We start from the raw sequence: 6,393 nt of genomic DNA, 5'->3' as shown, positions 1-6,393 counted from the left end.
GCAGCTCAGTGCCACAACTTCTCAACCTGGGCCCTTTACAGCTCCCACCCTGGGGCCCATTAACACAGCTGAGGCTCCCTGCCCTTCCTGGCTGACCTGAGAACGGGGCCAGAGAAGGATCTCTAAAACTTGGCCAGACAGAGGGGCATTGGAAAAACACCCCATGCCCCTGGCCCAAGCTGCTGAAGTCTCGTGCCACAGCTGGTGGCTCTCACGCATCCTGAGACCTTCTGCACTGAGGTCCCTGTTCCAGCAGAACTCTCAGCTGCAATGAGATTGTACGGACCTGGTCACAGCTGGACAGGGGCCATAGAGATAAAGTCGGTGGCTCATAACACCCCGGCAGCACAGTATTGGATGTGCTGTAACCTCACCAGAGAATGCTCTTCCAGCTCGCAGACGTTTCAGAAGAATCCTCTTGTTTGGGCCCCAAGGTTGACCCAGAGCTAGGAACAGTGTGCCCTGCACACTAAGCGCTTGGGCAGCCGTCCACGAGAGGTCCAGGGGCTGCTCAGCTGAGTAAGAGAGTCCACGTCCAGCAGCGTGTTTCTGTGGGTGGTACACATCCAAACATGGTTTGGTGCATATAACAAAACTTATTCTGCTCATGCATGGAAAAAATTAGAGGGAAACCTGTCAAGTGCCAGTGCCCTGCCTGATTGTCTCTAAGCAGAGCACAAAGAACGAGCACTGTGGATGAATGTGCTCAAACAGCTCCTGCTTCTGCGGGGAACAGACAAGTTGGGCATCACTGGCTTGGCCCGCGGAGCTGATTCAAGGTTTATACGTTTCTTCCACATCGTGTTCTCCTCCACATCAGGATCGGTGTCACTGTCCCCCCAAGATCCATCCCTAGGAGAACCATAAGCTGATCAGAGTTAAATGTCGGCCTGCATAAGTGCTTAGAGCATGTGCCTGATTGGCCATCGGTCTGGGGGCAGGACTGAAAGTCACATTGCTGAGACAAACGGGAGGGATAAAATGCACATTCCCCTGGCCATTAAGAAGCCATCACATAAAGAGATATGTGGAAAGAAAAATGCCTCAACCCCTGAACAAGAGCCAGTACAGGGAGAACCTCAGTCCTGCCTTTAGGACCCCAGGAACCTCCATATCATTACAGGAGTTATGTGCTATCCAGACAAGCCTCAAGCTTGTAGGAGAACAAACTGAAAGCTTGAAAAACATGCTCAGAACAGAAACGATGGGTTGGCTGAGTCTCATAGACGGCCCCTGCAGAAGCCAACCTGGATGTCTGCAGAGGGTTCCTTGATTTCACACTTGGACATACTGCTGTGTGCACCAGTGTGCACAAGGGGACAGTTAGTGCACAGCCACAGGGGCTCACAAGCAATTAGGGTGCGACGTGCAGGAGCACTGGGGATGCACACCCCAGCTTGCTGGGCAGCAAATGCTCGTGTAGACACGACCAAACTCTCCCTATTGGGTGTTTATGCCTTTCAAGTCCTTGCAGAGCAGCAGCAGCAACAGCAGCAGCAGCAGCAGCACATTCCCAACCCCTGGGTCATGGCTCAGCCCAACTGGACAGATTTAGGTCTTCCAATACCATCCCTCTACCCTCTCCATTGCTGGGGTCTGATCTCCCTTCTGCCAGGCAGTGGCTTGAAACCCCTCCCGCCCTAGAGCCTTTTTCAGCGTCCACAGGCTTTGTGACAACTATCCACACCCAATGTCAGTGTACCTGGATGGGAGAACGAGATTCATGTATTTTAGGTCTTTAAAGCACATTAAGCGTTGGGAAGCGAATTGATATTTAATTAGCGTGACTTAAGCATTTTAATAAATCTGGAGAAATTGACCTGCTCTCACAAAGGCGCTGTTACGAGTCAGCCCAGCTCATACAAAATCGATGGTTGGCAGCAAAGCACATCAATAACAAAACAGGGAGGTTGGAAGGTGAGAGCGCAGGCTTGTGCGGGAGCCTCCAAATTCCTGCCGCCTTCACTTGTGCTTTATGTGGCAGCTTCCCGCATGCTCCATGGAGGTGGAAGTAAAATGCAGCTCCTCTCCCCCAGCCAGTTAGGCCCCCACCCTCCACAGCTGAGTTTGCTCTCTAGCCATACCTTGCCTGCAGCGGTGAAAATGGTGCCCTGACACTGCAACCTGCAGCAACAGGGTCTGGGGCCCCGGCTGGTGGGGCTGAGCACAGCAGAAGCAGCTGGGGGCTTATGGCTTGGCAGTGAGTGGAGGAACCTGCTGTTAGGAGATGCAGAGTCCTGGCTGCAGGGTGGCAGTGGGCAGGAAGAGGCAAGCAAGCAAATGCAGGCAAGTGTGTTTGGCAAAACCTCGGGGGCACGGCCAGGGCAGGAGTGCAGCAGAGTCTGACAAGAGACGGTTCAGAGTCAGGAACGGGGCTTAGCTTCTGAGCAGCTGTGCGGCTGCATCTCTGAGAGCACTTCCGGGAGGTGCCCACAGGCTGTGCTTCCCTTTCATAAGCGGAACGTGAGCATCTCCCGGCTCAGGCCCTGCCCGTCTTCTAGTGGCCAGGGTGACGGCTAGCCCCCGGAGGCGGCCCCTGCAAAGATCTGCGCCCACGCTAATCCCCTGAAGTCAAAGGAAGCCCTTCCCATCAGGCACACTGCAGGCTTGGCAGGGACAGGGCGCGAACAGCTGAACTCCTGCGGAACTTCAGCCCAGAGTTCGCTGTCCAGCTCCTGCGACAGGGACCCCGAAGTCTCTCACAGGCAGGAAGCGGATGCTTTGCTCTGCTACTTGCTTCGGTATTTTTACGAGTTGCTATAGCAACAGCCCTAGACGGATCTTAGTGCTATTTGTGTTTATTTGCGAGTGTGTCTTCCTTCTCCCTCCCAAAGGAGCAGCTGTCATTGCTCCCAACCCAGCAGCTAAGGGAGACGCCACAGTCTGGAATCTCACCCCCCAGCCAGGTAGAGTCTCTTCCCTTGTCACAGCACTTTTGACCGGCTTTTGCCTGCCTGAGCGCTGCCTGGTGTCCCCGGAGAAGCACTGCAGGGTGGCCCAGGGCTGCTGCGCAAGGCTGGAAGTGGGACAGACGCAGGTGTTCACAGCTGCTGGACTCCAGCCAGGAGCCATTTCAGCTCCTCTCTCCAAGGCCAGAGAAGTGACGGGGAGTCCTGCGGCACTTAAAGACTAACATTTATTTGGGCATAAGCTTTTGTGAGTAAAGGCCCTGGCACTGGCTTATGCCCAGATACAGCTGTTACTCTTTAAGGTGCCCCAGCCCTCCTCGCTGGTTTTTGCAGGCACAGAGTAACACGGCTACCCCCTCCGAGACTAAGGGACGGAGAAACCTCTCTCCTGTTCCCTCTCAGTCACTGCAATGGAGATTTTCGTTTCAGGCCATTGGCAGAGCCCTGCGCAGGTAAAAAAAAATGGACCTCGCATCCACCCCTGCAAAAACAATCTGCCGCTCCCTGCGGCTCTGGGGGGTTATGTGCGGATTTGCAGGGTTCTAGACAGACACAGTCTGAAGTGCAGAGAGTTTCCATGAGTCAGTGAGTGCATTGGTGCACTATATTCCACTCCTTCCAGCTGCTGCAGCAAAGGGGGCTGGGGGTGCACAACCCGCCTCCTTCCCTCCACGAGTCAGCCCCATCACACGGTCTGTGCTGCGCACGGACGGGGCGAGGGCTCTATGGAAATAAATCGCATGTGATTGGAGATCATTTCACAAGGCCTTGGCACAACAGGGCTGAAAGGAGGTGCACAGACAACCTGGCTGTTCAGGGCATATCTTTGCAAGCTCTACAATGGCCCTTGCACACCTGTGCTTGCACATGCAAGTTCCAGTTTGAAGAACAACTTGAAAAAACAGAAATTCCATCGGGTGGTGACATGGGGACACTCGCCGGGGCTGGAACTGCGACTCCACCTCACAGACTGCTGACACTTGAGCTAACAGTGGCCCTGTCAGCAGGAGCAGGGACTGGGCTACCTGTGGGCCAGCTAGTAGGCAGCCACTCGGCAGGATGCAAGCAACAGGCACACAGCCTTCACCAGCAGTTTCACAGATATTTGCTGTGACTCAGGAACCTTGGGTTCCATTCCAGGTTCTGGGGGAAGTGTGTCCTAGTGGTCACACCAGGTTCCCACCCCTCTTCCCTGCCTCCTGTCAGCCGGCCCTCTCCTGGTCCTGTCTCTCCCCACCACAACTCCCTGGCCCCACTCTTGCCCCACCCCCCTCACTTCCTTGCTCTAATTCCTGGCCTCTCACCACACCAGCCCAGTCTCCACTCCCATCCTCACACTGGTCCCAGTCACCTCAGCAAGCCAGTCCCAGAGTCCCCTTGCAGGGTGCCCATCCCAATCCCTGTCTCCCCTTTGCCCCAATGCTGCCTCCCACTCCTAGTCTCCCCCCCTCTCTCTCATGCCCCTTACTCTTCTAACCTCACCATCCTGGGCTCCTTGTCCAATTGGTCTCCCCACCAACACTGCTGGCTCCCCCTGTGCACGCAGGTCAGGCTTGGGCTGGTCCAGACTGCTCTTAGTTCTTGCGTCCAGCGGTCCCCAACAACCAGCAGCTTCAGGGGAAGCCCAGCTCAGCCCCTGCAGCCCTAGGACAGAGCATGCGCTGCGGGGCTGGGACGTGTCCTGTTCAGTTGTGCTGTCCTAGAAGCTGCGGGAGGATGGCACGGCAGGCGTCTTCCAAACTCTAACAAGTCTCTGCTGAGCACGTGGAAACTGGAAATTTTCAAAAACTTGTCACTTGGCCAAATCCAGGGAACAGTGAAAGACGTTGTCAGGACTGCAGGGGGCCTTGTGCCTTTGCCCAAGGTGAGCCACCTGCTGCAAAGCACAAGGGTGCTAGAATTGCTCCGCTAAAGGACTACAAGTACTGAATGGCGGAAAAACAACTTATTTTCCCCAGGCTCTGCCGCAGACACAGCAGGACCATTTTTGCTCATATGTTCCAGAGTTTGGAGGCCTTAGGCAGGTGCCCCGTGTGGGAAATTTCAGACCAAAACGTTAAGGTCTGGTGAAGCTATCAGCAGCTGAAACCAGGATCTTGTAATGGGTGGTGACAAGCCCGTGTAAGCCCAGGCAGCACTACCAGCTCTGCTTACAATGATTTATCCGTAGCTGGGGATGGTTTATTACCGAATCAGTTCCCCACAACACCCGTCGAAGCAGGGTGGCAAACACAGAAGGCGACATGACTTCCTGAGTGCACAGAGTGAGTCAGTGGCAGAGCTGCATGAGGACACGGCTACTAAATCTCTAGAGAAGCTGCAACCAGGTGTTCTTGGCTCTGCAGGTGACACTGTCCTGCCTCATGGGGAAAGCCCCCCTTTAATGCACATTTACATCTCTCTGAACTGGTGTGCAAGCGGGGTGCTAGCATAGCTGGCAGAGCACCCGCCATCAAGCTTTCCTGCACTAAAGCTCCATTTCCCCAGTCCTGCCAGCTAAGCCTTCCCACGTCTTCTCTCCCCTTGCTTTGTTTAGTGCTGAGAGGCCTCGGGAGCAGTTACCCAGCTCCTGTAAACTGCTACGTAGATTTACAGTGACAACCACCAGAATGGTCTAGAGACCAAAGCAAGCTCCGCTCCTGCTGAGGGTTTAAACCAGTGCCAACCCAGGGCCTCGTGTGCACAGACATGCTCTGTCTATATTGGTTTTTGCCTTTGCGTCCCCTGCTGGACAGTCTCTGCACTAGCAGAGGTGCTAGAGCCAGGAGGAAGCGGCTATGTGGTTTCAACAGTATCCTGGACAGAGGAGAGAGGGATGTCTCTGAAGGACAGACCCGGTCAGAGCTGGCCTCAGGTGCAGGACCCTTCAGGGGAGCAGTCTGGGAGGACACCATGTCTTGACAGGAAATATCCATGCTGGGAAAAGGGCAACGGCTTCTGTGCCGCTGAGGTTTGCAGAGGGCCGGGAGGAGGAGAGGATGGTCCTGGGGAGAATAACAGGAGAAAAAGTCCTTGTGAAGTGATCTGGAGAATGTGGGCAGGTGCCCAGTGGGGTGGGGTGCAGAGTCTGGGTTCTCTGTGGGGCTCCCCCCGGGGCAGGGTGCAGAGTCTGGGTTCTCTGTGGGGCTCCCCGTGGGGCAGGGTGCACAGGCTGGGCTCCCTATGGGGCTCCCCGTGGGGCAGGGTGCACAGGCTGGGCTCCCTATGGGGCTCCCCATGGGGCAGGGTGCACAGGCTGGGCTCCCTATGGGGCTCCCCGTGGGGCAGGGTGCACAGGCTGGGCTCCCTATGGGGCTCCCCATGGGGCAGGGTGCACAGGCCGGGCTCCCTATGGGGCTCCTCATGGGGCAGGGTGCACAGGCTGGGCTCCCAGTGTGGGGACACTGGGCGCAGGCTCCACATGAGGCAGAGACAGACTCCCAGTGGGTGGACACAGGTCCCCAGTGGGCAGTGACCTCCCTCAGCCGCCCGGGTGCCGGGAAGC

This window comes from Carettochelys insculpta, chromosome 16 (genome assembly GCF_033958435.1).
Source record: "Carettochelys insculpta isolate YL-2023 chromosome 16, ASM3395843v1, whole genome shotgun sequence".
NCBI lineage: Eukaryota > Metazoa > Chordata > Testudines > Carettochelyidae > Carettochelys > Carettochelys insculpta.
The sequence above is the reverse complement of the archived record's forward strand: the minus strand, read 5'-3'. Positions refer to the sequence as shown.